The sequence below is a fragment of the Vicugna pacos genome, chromosome 4 (assembly GCF_048564905.1).
Source record: "Vicugna pacos chromosome 4, VicPac4, whole genome shotgun sequence".
In the NCBI taxonomy this organism is placed as follows: Eukaryota; Metazoa; Chordata; class Mammalia; order Artiodactyla; family Camelidae; genus Vicugna; species Vicugna pacos.
This window is the reverse complement of record NC_132990.1, coordinates 52,552,001-52,570,073: the sequence shown is the minus strand read 5'-3', so window position 1 is coordinate 52,570,073 and position 18,073 is coordinate 52,552,001. Positions and strand designations below refer to the sequence as shown.

Genomic DNA, 18,073 nt, shown 5'->3' with positions numbered 1-18,073 from the left:
TTTAAAATTCCTTTTTTTCACACATATTCCATGTTTCCATGTCAAATGACCATCTCCCCATGATCAATAAAATAACACATTTTCATTAGTGATCACTTTGGACCACTGCCATAGAAGAGAAGCAGAATTCCATAGGAATAATTGAGATGTCCAAGTGATTCTAGACTGATAGTCACAGGATTATATAGTCTGGACTGGCACACCTTCAGTCACAAGGAGTTCACAGCAGCATAAGATATGCCTTTGCATTTTCTGACAGTTGGAGTCATCTAATAGCCCTTTCTAAAGAAGATTCAGGACACTGGCCTTCTTTTCTCAAGTCAAATTAATTTTTTTTCATAGTAATGACCAATGCAGTGATTTGCTATGAGATGGACTTATTCTTGTAGTGCTGAATAGAGAATAAATTTATGCACTTTTTGTTAAGCAACAACCATTATCAAAAGCCTTATCAATTATTCCCTTTGGCTCTACAATTCTTATAGGAGTCTCTTCTAAGGAAATAGTCTAAAATGTAGGAAAAGAAGGCATATTGTTTACTACAAAGTTGTTTATAATAGCGAAAACACTGAGGGCCATCTAAATGTCTAACAGTAGGAGAAAATACATGGTATCCACAGGGTAAAATATGATGCAAATGATTTGTCTATAGCGGTATATAGCAAATGCATATGATGTAACAATCATTTAGAAGGTTAATTATAAAAAACAGGATGTGAATATGTGATAATAGCTTTGTAAAAAAAAAAACTAACTAAACCATAAGCCCCAAAAGAACAGGAATCATGTTTGTCTTATATTTATATAATCTACCATCAAATCTATAAATATTTGTTATGTAAGTGAGTGAATGGGTGGACAGATGAGTATGTGTACCAAAAAGAATGGAAAGTAATGCAACAAATTTTTAAGAATGGTTGGCGTTGGGAGATAACCTTTGGTGTCTATAAGTTATTCTTTACTTACTTGGACTTTCTGTCATATTAAATTTAAAGATTTTTTGGAGGAGTTGAAATAATCTCAGGTTTATGCCTTTCCTGTGGAGACCCTTTCTATATAGAACCCTTCAAAGAGTGCAGGTCTGTTCCAGTGATTTCAAACAGACTTTGCATGACATGAATTCCAAACCTCATGAAGGGCTTTCCTCATGTACATCATTCTACCAGATCACATGTTTTTTAAAGTAGGTGGAAAAGCTATGTAAACGTCAGAACTCTGTACACACATGAGGATTCTTACCCTAAAATTACTTCTATTATTTTATAAATTATCCTCCAATTCATGGGTCAGACTATTTCACTCTTCAAAAATCTTCTTGCCCAACAAATAAAATTCAACCCCATAGTCTGGCATTCAACACCTTCCGAAACATGATTCTGAAGTATATCTCCAATTTCATGTCCCATCACAATATTATATTACCCAAACCACATGCCCTAGCCTCATCAGACTATCTGCCATTTGCTGTGTATATAATGCAAAGTCTTGCCTCCCTACTTACACTGTGGCCTTAGCTTGCAATCCTCTTTTTCCCTTCCTTTGTATCAAAAATCCTTCAGCACCAACTCAAATACTACCTTCTGTGGGCCATGAAGATATGATCAGTGATGAAAATCAGTCCGTAGAATACTAAAGGTTAAAGCCCTTTAACATTTCCAAATACTCAGGCATTTTCGCTTCTGCTATCAAATCAATCCAAAATCAAAGCATCAATTATTAATTGGCCTTCTAATTAGGATCAACTGTGGGCAAGTCTCATTAACAAGAGACAGCCATTTTACCTGGCAGAGGTTCACTCAACTCCATTCTGACAGGGAACTCTGTGTGTGGGTGGGTGTGGGTGTGTGTGTAACATGGTTTCAATTCAAGATTAACGTAATCAGCACTCAGTAGCATGTGTGCGTGTGTGTGTTGGGGAATGAGGGGGAGTGACACATACTGACTGGAAGAAATTTCTGGGATTATGGGACCATTTGATAACATTTTTTTAAAGTTTCAAAATTGCAGCTTGGATCCCTGGTGGCGAGGGAAGGAGAAAGTAGCAATTTTCTAGCCTGAGAGATTGGCCAAGAATAGCCTGTAAAAGAAAATAAAATGGATTTCAAAGGATATTTGTCTCCACCTTTTAGGGCATACTAGGAAAATTCACCAAAAGATGACATTTAAAAATGTTTCTCCTTTATAACGGTTGCTCAATACTAGCCTTCATCCTGCCAATGAGCACGTACAGGAGGTAAAACCCACTAACCCAGAAAAACACCAACTGTCAAAAGAGGCTGACACATGGCAACTTCCATTAATTCAGGCACAGAAGGGCCTTCGCTGGAGCACCCTGTTCTCTTCTCCCCCTCCTCCTGGGGGTGACACTTCAACACAGCCAACAATTTGCTCCTGCCTTGAAGTCATCTTTCTGCAGTCTTTTGAAGTATTTATTTCATTTCCATTTTTATGTATTCCAATTTCCATCCTCATCAGTAAAGACCATAGATAACACCCCTCTTCAATTTGTAAGAAAATTTACTCAACCAGTTCTTTCCCAATAAAAGCAGAGTGTGCTTTCCCTCACTTTGTATTTCACCAGTTTCCCCAAGAAGCTCTGACAGAATTACACCTATGTTTTACCTCTCAGTGCTGTTTTCCACTAATTCACTGGAGGACTGCTACTTCAAACTATTTCAAGGGTCCAGACGATTGATTCTCACTGCTATTACTTCGTCTCTCCAGAAGAGTGAACAAAAGGAAATGGAATTAAATCACCTCTGAGAGGAAATTCTAAGATGGAAGGGAAAAGCTTCGTAAGTGTATAAATCAAATGCTACAAGAGTTCCTATGAAGGGTAGAGAACACCAACCATCAAAGTTCTCTAAAAAGGAGTTAAATCTATTTTTAAAGCCCTAATCCCTTTGGGAGAAGTGATCTTAAATGAAAGATCACTTAATGCATTTTTTTTCACAAAAATTCTATATTAACAAACATGACAGCAGCAGACATTAACTGCCTGCCTGATGTTCACTCTTCCCGCTTCCTGGCCAACAGACTCCTCTCACTCTGCTAGAGATGGCCATGTAACCTGGCCAATGAGACATAGGCAGAAGTGACTGAAAGGAGCTTCTGAAGAAGTTTTTCAAAAAGGAACCCCACTCAGCTGACCTTTTACCCTTTGACCTTTGCTCTTTACGCTTTCCCACTCTTCTGACTGAAAGGCAAACTCAAAGCCTAGAGATGCAGCCACCATCTTGGAAATGCGATAAAGGAAACCACACATCAAACGCAGCACAGGAGGATGACAGAGGCACCTGGGGCTAGTACTCCAGCCATGGAGGGCCTCTTCTAGACTTACTGCTACAGGACAAAAATAAACCCATTCTTTGGCTAAATCACTGTAACAGGATTTTCCATTATTCACAGCCAAACTCAGAGCTAACCAAAACAACTATACTTCCTCTTTGGTCAAATGGTCTACCTTTGGCTTCTGTGACACTGTGACACCACATTCTCCTGGTTTTCCTCCTTTCTCACGGGATCTTCCTCTTTTTCTCCTTTGCTGAATCTTCTCTGTTCAGCCTCCTAGGAGCCCTCCAGCGATCAGTCTTGGGCCCTGCAGTAGCAATATACTGGCCTCCAAAGTTGTTCATATCCTAATCCCCAGAACATGTGAATATTTTACCTTAGGTGGCAAAGGGGACTTTGCAGATCTGATTAAAGATCTTGAGATGGGGAGATTATCCTGGATTATCCAGATGGGCCCAATCAAACCACAAGACTCTTTATAAAGGTAAAAACGAAGCAGGAGAGCCAGGAAAAGTTGTGACAATGGAAACAGAAGCTGGAGTGATGCCCTCTGAAAATGAGGAAGGAGCCATAAGCCAATGAAAGCAGGTTCCATCGAGAAGCTAGGAAAGTGACAGAATAGATTCTGCCCTAGAGTTTCCAGAGAGAGTTCAGCCAAAATCTTGATTTCGGCCCAGTGAGATCCAGCTTTGACTTCTGACCTCCAGAACCATAAAATAATATGTTTGTGTTATTTTAAGCTACTAAGTGTGTAGTAGTCACAATAGGACACTAATCCAGGCCCCATTCCTTTCTCCATCTATATGTTCTTCCAAAGGAACCCGAAGGCATCCTGTGGCTTAAAAAACTATCTATATTCCAAGACTACCAACTCTTTCTCAGCAAATCTGACCTCTCCCCTAGATTCCTTATTCGTACATCCAGATTACTAGTTGTGGGGAAAAAACAAACAAACAAAAAAGTGGCAGCCCCTTTACAAAATGCAGGCTTCTCTAAGCCTGTTTTTGCCTGAATGTGTGACTTGCTGAATTAGTCTGTATCTTTCTGTGCTCCCTGTGTGTGATGCAGAAGCATCTGATGACAGTGCGGATGTGACAGAGCAGGACATCATCTACTTCATTCATTCATTCTTTTATCCAAATATTGTTATTGACCTGACTGAACATGCCAGTTGCTATGCCAGTCCCATGAGCAGACAAAGGCTGTTCTTTCTTGTGCATCTAAGAGATCTCAAACTCCACACCACCAGCTGGGAACCCCTAATTTCCCCACCTCATCCCACACCAACATCTGCTCTGCCCTTCCCCCCCAAAAAACCACGCTGTTCCTGTCCCAGGTGTTTTCCTCACAGTAAACTGCACCATCAGCTGCTCATGCCAAAAACCTAAGAGTTTATCTTGCATTCATTTTTATTCTCATTTGACACATTCAGCCTCTAATCAAATTTATAATCTCCAAAACACACCCAAATGCATTTACATCTCCCCATCTACCACTTCCTCTGCAATTCAAGCCACCGCCCTCTCTCACACAGAATACTGCCACCACCTCCAATGATCTATTCTCTACACAGCAACAGGAAGTGCATTCATAATGTAAATTAGTCCATGCCACTCCCCTACCTAAAACCCATCAGTGACATCTCGTTGCATGTAGAATGAGAGGCAATCTCTCGCTGGCTTTCAGAGCCTTCCTGGCTTTCTTGCCTCTTCCTAACTCTCCATCCTTGTCCCACACCTGGTTTGCCATGTGCCAGCCATGCTGCCTTTCTTTTGAACATGCCAATCTCCGTTTTGCATTGGGACACTTCTAACAGCTTTTCCCTCTGTGGAAAATACTTTCCAGCTGATTTTCTTTCTCAGACTTTAAGTCTCATCTCAAAGGTAACCTCCTCCATGAGTCTTTCCTGGCTACCCTATATAAAATAGACACCCAATCATCCCCCGCCAAACACCTCCATTCTTTTAATTTGAATTTTAATTACTTGCATAGTGTATATTCCTATCTGATATTTTTTCTTTTACTGTTTATTCTGTTTCCCCCCAGGATCATGTAGAAGTTACGACAGCAGGGGCCTTACCTTTTTCATTGCTATGTGCCCGGTTCTTTAAAAACTGTCTGGCACATAGTAGGTATTAAATAAACATCTGTCATATGAGTGAAACTTTTCCCCAAGACCTGTCATTGCAATTATGAGCCACTCTCACCTAGTCATTAGTATAAAATGTCTTCACTACTGTTATTCCCAACAAGTAGATTTGATTTTCCTGCTTACTTTTTCTGTCTCCACTGCTGGATGTGAAGTCCGTGAAAATAAGGATTACGAGATGGGTGCTGTGATGGATGCATTCAAGGCAGTCAATCACCATAGTTCAATTAATAAATGAATGAGTGAATCAATCAATTCATGACTCCACAAATGATTAATGAGTGAGTAGGGAGGAGAGTAGCCTTGCTCTGTCACCTGTATCCTCATGTGGCCCCACCACACATGAGGGGCACATAATATATAAACCAAGTTAACTGGTAGCAAATTCAGACAAAAACAGACTCAGTTCAGCCTGCATTCTGCAAGGGGGCTGCTTATTTGGCTCTGGTTTTCATGCTGCTCAGTCCAATAGCCAGGTAGGGTCCACCTGAACTAGGTATCAACGTAGAGTAGCACCCTCAGGATTCTCTGCTTAGGAACAGCATGAGGAGGACAAAAGGGTTTTGGGGGAATTCCTGAAACCTCACTTTGCATTTTTTTAATAGAGGTACTGGGAATTGAACCCAGGACCTCATGCATGCTGAGCACGCGCTCTGCCACTGAGCTATTTCCTACCCACTGAACCCTCATTTTGTAATGAGGACAGGATACAGTTCACTAACTATACTAATACACCAAAAGCCATAAAAAATACTAAATGGATTCTGATAGAGGTCTCGTATCACTGTGGAACTAATATTAATATAATTGCATCAGCATTTATGCAGCTACATTTAGGGAGAAATTACTAGGCTCCAGAAGCTTTGCTAAGAGCTTGACACGAGGTGTGCTATCATTATTTATATTTTACAGATAACTGAGTTTGAGAAACACAAGGTCAAATGGTTATTACATGGCAGACCCAGGATATAAATCTGGTGTTCTGACCCCTGAGCCCACACACTTCACCACCACACTAGCCTGAAGTAATGAGAAAGGCCAGAAACCGGCCAGACTTTCTCAGATGGTTCTCTCTGGATCCCCGTCTGATTGCCTTAGTATATGTGGCTCCCACCCACCTAGCCGTCCTCTGCTGGTATGTCTGCGTGTCTTACGTTTACTTCAGGCCTCTTCTTATTAAGACTGGAGTCCTCGGTTAAGGATTTATTCAGAGGACTGATTTTACCATATCTTAAGTCTTACACATACGCCTTGGCTTCCCTCCTGCAGATGCTGGGGGTTGCTGTACATGGCTGTTTAGTGCTGGAGCTCCCTGGCTCTCACCCTGAGTGCCCTGAAGTGGGCTCTCTTGTCCCTGATGTCCCCTGCTCTGTAGCTGAGCTCAGGCAGCTGGATTAGCATATTGCAAAGGCCCTTTGACATGAAGAGTATAGATTTGCTTGCAGTGGACAGTTAAAACGGCATCCTCATTGGACAGAAACACAGAGGCAGTGACATTTCCTATGAAATGCCATTTAAAACCCCACATAAAATGTTTCATCACTTCATGCCCAATTGTGCATAGGTTATTCTCAAGTACTCTAATAGAGAACAGGGCTTTTTAATCAATTTGGTAGATTCTAAATTGAAAACACTTTAATAGATGAAATCACCAGGTGCTTTCATTGCTTCAGAATTTCTATCCTGCAGCTCATAAGTAGAGCATCATTGTACCTTTTCTCCAGGTCATACTCCCCTGGCATGGGGGTTACACAATAATGTATGTCTTTTCTAGATTGCTTTTTTGCTTTGGTACTTGGCCATTTACCACAAAGGACAGCAGAGGTAAAAGACCAAAATGTGTGATCTTGCTACCTTTTTTACCCTACCAGAAAAAAAGAAAATATTGAAAGGCACATGGTCTCAACATCATATATCTTTGCTTTGGGTTCACATTCTGGGGATATTCGGAACAGCCCGGGTGAATCCTGGCCAAACTGGAAAGGCACCAAGATAGTATCAGTCACGTCTTCAAGCAGATATCAGCCTACTGTTTAAATGCCAAATAAAAAGACATGTGAATAAGGAGGATGTTAAAAAGCTGAAAAAAATGCATCTACACTTTAACCACTAAAATCGCCTGCCTCAGTAAAGGCAATAGGTAAACTTCCAAATGGAGACGATGTAGCTTAAAGAAAATTACGGGTTTAAACATAGTAGAAACGTAGCCAATCACAATCCTCAAAAAATAATTCATGTCTATGTTGCTTAGCACACAAGACATTACTTAAACCCAGAAAGAAATATTAGCCTTGGTGGTGTGGCAGCTCCTCACAGCCGAGAGAAGCCAGTTTCCTTATCAGTCCAGCAGGAGTGTAATTAGAGACAATAGCTGGAGCAGCTGTATTGGAAAAACAAGTCATTTGTCCTCCCCCTCCCCCCGCCTCTTCTGCTCATGTAGTTAATCTGAACATAGCATCGGCTCCATCCTCAAGGCTCCTCGAAAGGCAGGATAATAGGAAACATATCTGTTTGCCACCGTGGATTGTGAGGGTTGAAGAAATACTTGCTCTTATCTTGCTAATGCATTATATAAAATGCAAGTAATTTATGTCTGGAAATTCAAAGGCTCCCAAGAGAGGAGAATGTTGTTGGAGAATAAAAACAGTTATCTTCAGGGAAAGAGAATCTGGGAAAATGGCTTATACTCAGTGGTATTCTAGAAAATGTTTAACAACAGGCTTTCCCGGGGAAAGCCTTGATTTGTAATATTTTCCAATTTCTGTGGTGTAAATATTCCCACCAAGGCTGATTTCAAGCTACCAATGCAACATCACTGAATACAGAGTTGGAAAGACATCCACAGTAGGAAGCCATTATACAGTATTTCCACCACACATACAAGAGATGCAAATAATCTCAAGAACATAGATAATAGTAAAATATAGTAAAAAAAAAAAAAACAAACTAGGATGTGGTCAATTTTGAGTATTGGTTACCTTTGTTTTAATACAATTTATTGAAATTTTAGATTATCATTTTTAGTAATGGCTGTTATTACCTTGCAGAATTCCTGAAAACAATCACCTCTCACAAGCCGGTACAAGCTGACTCCAGACCACCACTGTCTATACTATCCTCTGACTGCCACATTACCAAAAGTAATATATAGCTCTCTAGTTAGTTCTAACAAGTGAAAGAGAATGCATAATAGCAATATTCATGTTTTCAACAATTTAGTGGAATTTAGTCACTTTTTTAATAATTTTCCCAAGACCTACCTTTCCAGAATGTTCTCCCTAGAGCCAGAAGAAAGAATCATCTAGGAACATGTTTACATACTGTTACTAAAACAATGAAAACCCAGGTACTTTTCATAATCATAATTGTTGAGAATGTATTTTGTAACCCTTTCTTCTTCACATGTATACAGTTAAGTGCCAATAGGAAATTTTAGTTGAGGCACCAAGACAATTAATATCACATTCCAAGTGAAGTGCAAAGCTATGCTGAGAACTTGCAAAAAATGTGATCAAAAAACAGTTACATAAAATCAAAACTACAATGAGGTACCACCTCACACCAGTCAGAATGGCCATCGTGATAAAGTCTACAAATAATAAATGCTGGAGAGGCTGTGAAGAAAAGGGAACCCTCCTACACTGTAGGTGGGAATGTAGTTTAATGCAACCAGTATGGAGGTTCCTTAAAAACCTAAAAATAGACTTACCATATGATTCAGCAATCCACTCCTGACATATATCCAGAAGAGACAAACACGCTAATTCAAAAAGATAATGCACCCCAATGCTCACAGCAGCACTGTTTACAATAGCCAAGACATGGAAGCAACCTAAATATCCATCGACAGATGAAGGCATATAGATGTGATATATAAATACAATGGAATACTACTCAGCCATAAGAAAGAATGAAATAATGCCATTTGCAGCAACATGGATGGACCTAGAGATTATCACATTAAGCGAAGTCAGAGAAAGATGAATATAGTATCACTTATATGTGGAATCTAAAAACATGATACAAATGAACTCATTTACAAAACAGAAATAGACTCACAGACATAGAAAACAAACTTATGGTTACCAAAGCATAAATGGGGGGGAATAAATTGGGAATTTGGGATGAACAGATACACACTATATATAAAATTATATATAAAACTGATTTAAAAAAAAAAGGCCCCACTGTATAACACAGAGAATTATATTCAATCTTATAATAACCTATAATGGAAAAGAATCTGAAATACATATATATATATATATATATATATAAGAACTAAATCACTTCGCTGTACACCTGAAACTAACATAACATTTTAATCAACTATACTTCAATAAAAAGTTGTTTGCTTGGGGAGGTGGGGAGGAACAGTTACATAGACTTCCACTTCTGGGAAGACGGAGGTGACATACTTTTCCCTAAATTCCCCACTAACTGCAACTAAAATCCCTGGATATTATATATATATAACAGATGAAAGGGGCAGAGAGGATGACAGACCAGCTAGGGAGTAACACAGTGTTACGTTTCCTGGCTTTTCTCTTTGCCTCATTAATCCCCGAGCAGAGGCTGTAGAAGCCAGCAACCCAGAAACACCAATGGGCTCAGACTAAAAAGCTCCCAAGAGCCTTTGCTTTCCAGCCAAAGGATCTTGTCAGGATAGAACGTCACTGGATCTTGACTCTGCTCATGTCAGAACTCTGTGATATTATACTATAGTTTTGGAAGCTTTTACCATTGCGGGAAACAAGGTAAAGGGTACATGGGCTCTCTCTGGATTATTTCTTACAACTGCGTGTGCATTTGTAACTATGTCAAAATAAAAAGTTCAATTTAAAAAAGTTATCTGTCTCCTACCCCCTCAGCTCTATCCAGGATATAAAAGACTCAGAAGTCAGAGATGAGATTTTGGAGAAAGCTGTTGGTGCACCAAGAGATCTGACCCTGCTGCCAGAGTAGTAAACTGAGGGGTGTTTCCCCCACCACTGCAAATCAAAATAGAGGGGCTTTAAGGAGACCCCTTGGAGAGTCTGATGTTTAGCCTCCAGAGATGGGGATATATAGACTGACTCTTACCTGAAAAATCAAAAGGGCAAGAGCCAGCTGGCTAGAGACTTGGATAGAAAAGCAAATGTGAGGCAGCAGCTCAGGGTAGCCTCTATCTCCAGGGTTTGTGACACAAAGGACCATTTCCTGTGGACCAGATGCGGACCACGCACAGGAGCTAGCCTAGGCCTTTTAGATCCTTTCCACCTGGAGGGGCAGACCACCCTCAGCAGGAAGAAGCTGGCATACCTCTGAATTCCTAAGGGATAAGGGAGCATTCCTAAACCTCCATGCAGACTAGAAATGCGACATCAACAGCACAGGGCCTTTTCTCTACTGAGGGATCAAAAACCAAGTCAGCAACACGGGATGGGAGGAGCAGAAGCCCCAGGCTGGCAAGGAACACACAGCAGCCAATGCTGCACAGTGTTCACACATGACGTTTTCTCTTGTTGCCACAAGCTAGCAAACATTCATTATTATCAGTTCTCAAACTAAGCACTGCTGAGGACTTCCGCAAATGGGGATTATAGATCATTTCATTTTTAATCATCACATAAGCAGGTCAGGGTCTTCATTACTGAAATGCACTTTGAAATTGTTTTTTAATTAACATAATTACAATATAAACAGCAAGAGTAAATTCATTAAAATCAAACCATCCACTGAAATCATTTTTCTCCCTAAGCACATTCTCTGATGTTGCAGTGTTCTAGGAGAAGACAGCCTTTTTTCGGCATCTCTCTTACCTCCCCTACCCTCCTCACACCCTTGCTCTGAACCCTGCCCCCATCCTAGTCTCTCCAATGAGGGGTAATTCTAAGTCATATTCCAGGACACATATCAGACCATATTTGCTCGTGGGTGGAGCCACCATGCATAAAAGGGCAGCATATGAGTGTGCTTTCTCCTTTCTCTTGTTTATGTGTTGCTGAAGTGATAAGCTGACCATGTTCCGGCCACGTGCTCTCTAAAGATGATAAAATGATTCTAAGGAAACCGCAAGTGGGGAAAAAGCAGGTTGTAAAAAAATTACTATCCTATGAGCACATATTTTTTCTCATGTTCTCTATTCCACTCTTTTTTAAAAAAGCATCTTAACGATAATAACTGTATCATTCAAATTCTTGAAATCCTAGTGCTGCTGATTGTTGTTTCTGGTGATTCTTACTCCAGGTGAATTGCTCCCATGTGTGTTTTGTACTTTTAGATTATGAGCTCATGTTTAGTGGAGCCTCTAATTTCCAAGCTAACTGTGTAACAAGAACATTTCCATTATTTGGTAATTTAACAAACATGAACTAACACGCCAGGTGGACCTCTCATAGTCTCTAGCCATAAGGAGCTTTAGAGTCAAACCTACCTGTGCTGTTTGGGAAAAACAATTAACATCCCAGTCATAATAACAGCTAACTCTTACTGAGCTATCACTGGGTGCTGAGCGTGTGACACGAATTATTTCCCTTAATCTTCAACATCCCAAGACAGATACTATTCTTATCCCCATTTTATAGATGAGGAAAGCAGACCCTTGTAGAGAGACTGATAACTTTCCCGAGGTCACTCTGCTCGTAAACTGCAGACCCAGAATTTAAAATCACATCACCCGCACTCCAGCACCCACTCAACCCACTTGGCTATATCACAGTCACACACAAATTTCAAAGCGCTCAGGCATGGAGCAAAAGTAACAACACAAAGCCAACAAAGAGAGACCAGACTGAGATGCTGTGGTTCCTCATTCACTTGGACATGAAGTATGGGCTGAGAGTAGATAACCTGCTGGAGAAACCCACCTCAGGGAAGACACGTCCAAGGTCTGGTCTGAAGCAAGCTTTCATTCCAAGTTTCACAAAACAGAGAGGCTGAGGCGACTGCTTCCCACGCCCTCAGTGGAACCGGCTTGGGGGCTGGAACAGTCCTGGGCTTTCAGGAGTCCAGCTGCAGGGAGCTGAGCGAGAAAATAAAGTTGGAGAGGCTGTGGGAGGGGCAGACATGAAAGCGCAGAAAGCCAGTCCAGTTACACCAAAGTTCACTGAGACTCTGAAGTCTACTATTAGTGCCTGCAGGATTTTCACAACGTGCCACGGTATTTGCAATTAGGTCTGGAGGACACAGCTCGGCAAAATGTGTACTTCCTGGATGTTACACAAAAGACAAGTTCAGAAGAAGGTCTGTTGAGCTGAAAGCATGAGAAGCTAAGGGTAATTTACCTATAGCTCCTGAGTGGTACCTTTAAGTCATTAAGTAGACAGGTGGTCAGTGCAAACAAGCATCAAGGATGCTCGTGCCTGCTTACTAGCAGATGCAACCTCTTCTAAAGCAAAGGTATTTTCAAAACCTCAGACTAAATGAGATATAATAAAATTCTTTCATCTGCACTGAATATGTTATTCAGCCTTGAAAATCTCATTTTAACTGTTTATACCACTATTTGCCATCCATAAAAGTTCTACCTAGGACAATAAAGAGAAAAATTGTATACATTATTTTTTTTAATTTTTTTTGAAATGTAATTGATTGACAAGTTTCAAGTGTACAGCAAAGTGATTCAGTTATACATTGTACACACTCTTTAATAATAACCCATACTCCTGAGTATTATGGAAATAAGCATGATATAATTATTAAACTATCAGATTATTGCCTGAGGCTGATTAATCTCAGGACAACGCCAGACAAGGTACTAATGAAGCCATGGCCAGGGTCAGTTCTTGGAAAGACTCTTCAGGGTCACTGTGTTTCATGACTTCCACCCAACCCCTCACCCCAGCTGGTGGCACAGGGGACAAAGCAAGAGAGAGGGAGGAAAGAGCCCTGCCATAGCAAAGGGGTAGCACTGCCTTTATACATGAAGGAAAACGTTAGGTCATAGCTGACATTTAACAGGCAATTCACTCAAATGACTTCCCGTTTCATACCCTATAATTTGATGTGATTCTCCTTTTAACAGCACTCTGATCAGATGCACGTTTCCAATTTACATTTAAAATCAGAGCACATTCTCTTTCTACCAGTGTGGTCTTCTGAAGGACCACTCATAATGATAACGCATGCGGTAAAGGTGAGCGTACAAGGGAGGCAGAAGGACTCTGGCTTTAGTTAGCTGCCTGCCCTATCATCACCATCCCTGCATCTGCCTTCTTCACCTCTGAGCCCGGCTCACCCTTCGCCTGCTCTCCTTTCCATTTTGGAGCTACCACTTCTGGACCACTGCTCAGGGAACCTCTCCCCTGGTGCTGCGGTACAGGTCCTCCCCCTTCCCTGGTGTGTGATCTCACAAAGGAAGCCGGAGGAGCATCCCTGAGGGTCTTGCTGTTTATCACCCTGAAGAAACAAGCAGGAGTTAGCCACAGTAACAATTACATGTAAGTTACAAACTGGCAAGACTCCCGAGGTCCCCTGTTAAGTGTCCCCTGGGTGGCACCGTTCTGAGAATTCAGAAGACTTAATGTACATTTCCAGAAAGAAGAGATGCACTACTATTTAGAACGTATGGAATATCTTTACAAAGCTAAGACCCAAGCTGCCTTAAAACAACAACAACAACAACAACAACAACAACAACAACAACAACAACAAAATAAAAAGAGGGTATGAGGGTAAGGGGAGGGGGCTCATTATACATTTGTTTGAAATGATCTCTAAAACATTTTAAGTGAAGGCTAAGTATAGAATAGACATATTTTGTACACAAAAGGCAGAAATATCTAGTTAAATGCATTTACTTGTAAATGCCTAAAATACTCTAGAAACAGACAACGCAGATTGCCTCCTTGGAAGGGAACTGGATGCCTGAGGGACCCTTGGCAAGAAGACTTCTTCTTATAGTCCCTTTTATATCTTTCTAAGTTCTATTCTTTCTGCTCTTGGGAAAGAATTTGCAAGTGAATATACTTATCACTCACTAGATAGGTGAACAGATTGTAATGCTAAGAATCTGGAGAGATCATCTAATTCTCTGGCAGAAGAAAGGTGACCCTTCTCCCTTTCTCTCACTGTCCCTCCTGTCTTCACCCATCTATCCATTAAAGGATTGATGTGAAGTTCAAATGCATTGTTGAAGTGTAGGTGAAATCTAGTAAACTCTAAACAGCCCATTCCCTTCTCTTCTCCATTCCTTTCCCCGACTTTATACAGAGCCTTCCTCTTCTTAAAAATAAATTTTAAAGAAGGCTCGTGAGGGATGGTTAAGACCCCACTGATTATTAAATTGAGCTTTAAAACATTTTTAAAAGAACTTGTGGAAAACATACCCTTTCTTTCCATGGCCTTTCATCTTTATATGAGTACCACCAGTAATACTTAACCACCTAAAGTTTAAACTTTCTCTAAGGATTAAGTTGAAGGCCTTGCAAGTCTTCCTTCAGAAGACAAAAGACAAGTCTCCTGCACACCATGTCCCCCTTCCATCAAGCTTTTTTTTTTAAGAAAATAAACATCCTCAAGTTTAGTAAGAACAATTTGATTCAAAGGAAAATCAACTGATTCTCGATTTCTGTTGCAGCTTTGAAAACATTCTTCCTGAGTAACCAAAAAGTGATCTGCCCTGTGAGTCTAATGTGAAAAAACCAGAATTCAACTCAGCCACAGAAAATGAAGCAAGAGCCAATATCTTGCATTTCTGCCAATGTGGAATTGAGAAAGAATAGTAGACCCAATTAAGGTACCAGAGTAAAAGATTTGTCAGTTGTGTGATAGTTCATATTATTATTGACAACTATTTGCTCCCTACCCTGCAAGACTTACACATCTTCGTTGTTCACCGTGACTCCTGCAAAAGGAGCACATCTTGCTGCATGTTGTCAGACGCGGCCATGGACTTGACCGGCCAGTGAATGTCAGCAGATACGACAGTGCTCTCTCCAAGTAAGAGCTTCTTGAAGAGGGCTGCTCTTGCTTTTTAGTCTCTAACTGCAGAACAGCATATCCTAGATGGGATGCTCCATTAGCCTGGATTCCAAAATGAAGGCTCATGGGAAAGAGCCATATGGAACAGAGCCCCAGCCCCAGCTGCAGCCGCAGGCGACCTACAGCTAGAGGGGGAGATCTTCAGCCCACCCACAGAGGACGTGCAAGGAGACAAAGATAGGAATCCTTATTGTCATTTGCCACTGAGATTTGGGGGTTGCTTTTTTCTTTTCTTTTCCTTTCTTTTTCTTTTTTTTTTTTTAACACACTCCATAGACAGAGTGTGAGCCATCTCAGAAGGCGAGAGAGAGAGACAGAGACAGAGAGACAGAGAGACAGAGACAGAGAGTCACTGGAGGTTGCTTTTCACTACAGGTTAGATGATTAATTAATACAACTAACAAATTATAATGATCCCAAGAAGGGGGAAACTAGGTTTCTGGGTTCTAGGCAAAAAGGAAAAGAAACTAACATTTATAGAACATATGCTCTAGGCCAACCCCTGTTCTGGGAGTTTCCATGACACCACCCACCACCTTGATGTCTGGAATAACCCCTTGAGTCTCATCTAGAAAATGAGAGGCTAAGGTTCTATGACCTCTAAGTAAGTTTTCAAAGCTGGCATTCTATGAGTTCCTTTCTGCAGCCTTTCATGAAAATAAGATTCACTACATAATTTATAGTCACCACGTTTTCAAGGGTGTGGATATCTGGTGTAGTTTAACTCCTATTTTTTTTCATAACATGACTGATGTTTTTAATGTACCAAGAATTATTAGAACCATTTTCAGAGAAGACTCTCTTTCAGTTCACTAATGTTTAAAACTTTTTATTTCAGAGAACAAGTCCATTTTTATTTCCTATTTTCAACTACTTAATATCATCTAACTACCAAAAATCTTGGAATTCTTCCATTTGTAAGGGCAATCTGCAATTAAAATTTAGCTTCCTCTTATATTGCCATTAGTTTCAAGATGCCTGTAAATCTACCAATATTAATGTGAACCTGACTAATAATTTGTCTTTTTTAAAAGTTTATAAGTGATAATAGAGATATCATCAAAAAGATTTCAAGTCATCAGAGTCTACCATCATTAAAGATCAATACTGCCACCATTAATGACACACAGGCAATTGTTCTGGGAAGGAAAATACATCTAGAGTTTGATGAATAGCTTTCAAACAAAGAGCGCGAGTAATCTATCCAGGTTGAAAGAAAGCTTTCAAAGGCAGGCAAAGTCAAATGTAATATTCTGAAGCAAAATTCTCCTATGCCTCTTCTGATCTGAAAAGGAAAACATCTGTAGAAAGATACCATATACGTCTTCTGGTGATGTTAATCTTCTTAACCGTTTTATTTGACATAGTAAATATATACCTGGTGGATAGAACAAGAAACCTATACATTGCCAATCTTTATCATTCTAAGCAAAGAATAAGATGTTAGACCAGAATTTAAAATATGGTATTAGAAAAAATATATGGAGGTTATTTTTTTTACAAAATATACCATTAAAATTCAATGCTATGAATATTCACTTAACATGTACACTGTCTTAATTTGTATATGAAACAAAGGCACAGAGTGGGGAAAAAAAAGGTAAGTTTAGTGAGGAGATTATGTGTGATGTTTTGGTTTATATATCTTTTATTATTGTTATAATAATATCATTAAACAATTAAAATACATGCTGCTACTAGTATCTTATTACATATACTCATTTTAATGTCCTATGGAAATTTCAGCAAAGAATTGGAAAACAGAAAATAAATCAAAATAAAAGTCTAGAGCTGAAAAATAAAACAATATAAGTTGACAAGAGATGGACTTAATAGGCGATTACATATAACTGAAGAGACAATTAGCAGGGTAAAACATCGGAAGATACCACATGGGCTGAAGCATGGAGCATCAAAAGGAAAAAATACAGACATGAACACAAAAAACACATGGGATATGGTGAAAGTTGCAAGAATAAGAGAAAATAAAGCAGAAGCAATATTTGGAGACACAGTACTGCCAAAACTTTTCCCAAAGTAACCAAAACACCAAGAAGTACTACAAATTTCAAGAAGAAAAAACACAAAAGAAAACCACAAAAGACAAAGAGAAAACCTTAACGTCACCCAGAGGAAAAGAGATACATTACCCTTGAAAGAACACTGAAACCATCAACTGATTTCTCAACAGGAAAGAAAAAAAGCAAGAAGATACTGGAATGAAATCTTCTAAATGCTAAAAGGAAATACTTCCCAACACAGAACTCTCTCTCCTCCAAAAATATCCTTCAACGTTTAAGGCAAAATGCATTGAATACAAAAGCTGAGAGGATTTGTGATCAGCCCAAATACACTCACGGAAATACAATTCAAGAGAAGGAAAATAATCCCAGAAAGAAGCATCACGATGCAGAATAAAATGTAGAACAATGAAAGGGTGAAGTATGTCAGTAGACCTAAGTCAAACTGACTACATCATCATCATCACCATCATCATCATCATCATAACAACATCATATGGAGCTTAAAATACGTCATTAATAACCTTGACATCAGTAGTACATAAGGCAGGAAAGGGCTGCTCTATCCTTTTTGCATTATTCAGAACTAGTAAAAGTAGTAAGATATACAATACTTTAATAAGTATTTGATTAATCAAATGGAAGGCAA

The 18,073-nt window shown here is 39.8% G+C and overlaps 1 protein-coding gene across 2 annotated transcripts in view; it reads right to left on the bottom strand.

Moving 5' to 3' along the window:
- The window catches only part of PLPPR1 (phospholipid phosphatase related 1), a 505,983-nt gene that overhangs the window by 467,435 nt on the left and 20,475 nt on the right, over positions 1-18,073 (bottom strand). For both annotated transcript variants that reach the window (XM_072959836.1, XM_072959837.1), the window contains exon 3: positions 12,289-12,443. The gene's annotated coding sequence lies outside the window, so the exon portion shown is untranslated. The remainder of the gene's footprint in view (positions 1-12,288; positions 12,444-18,073) is intronic.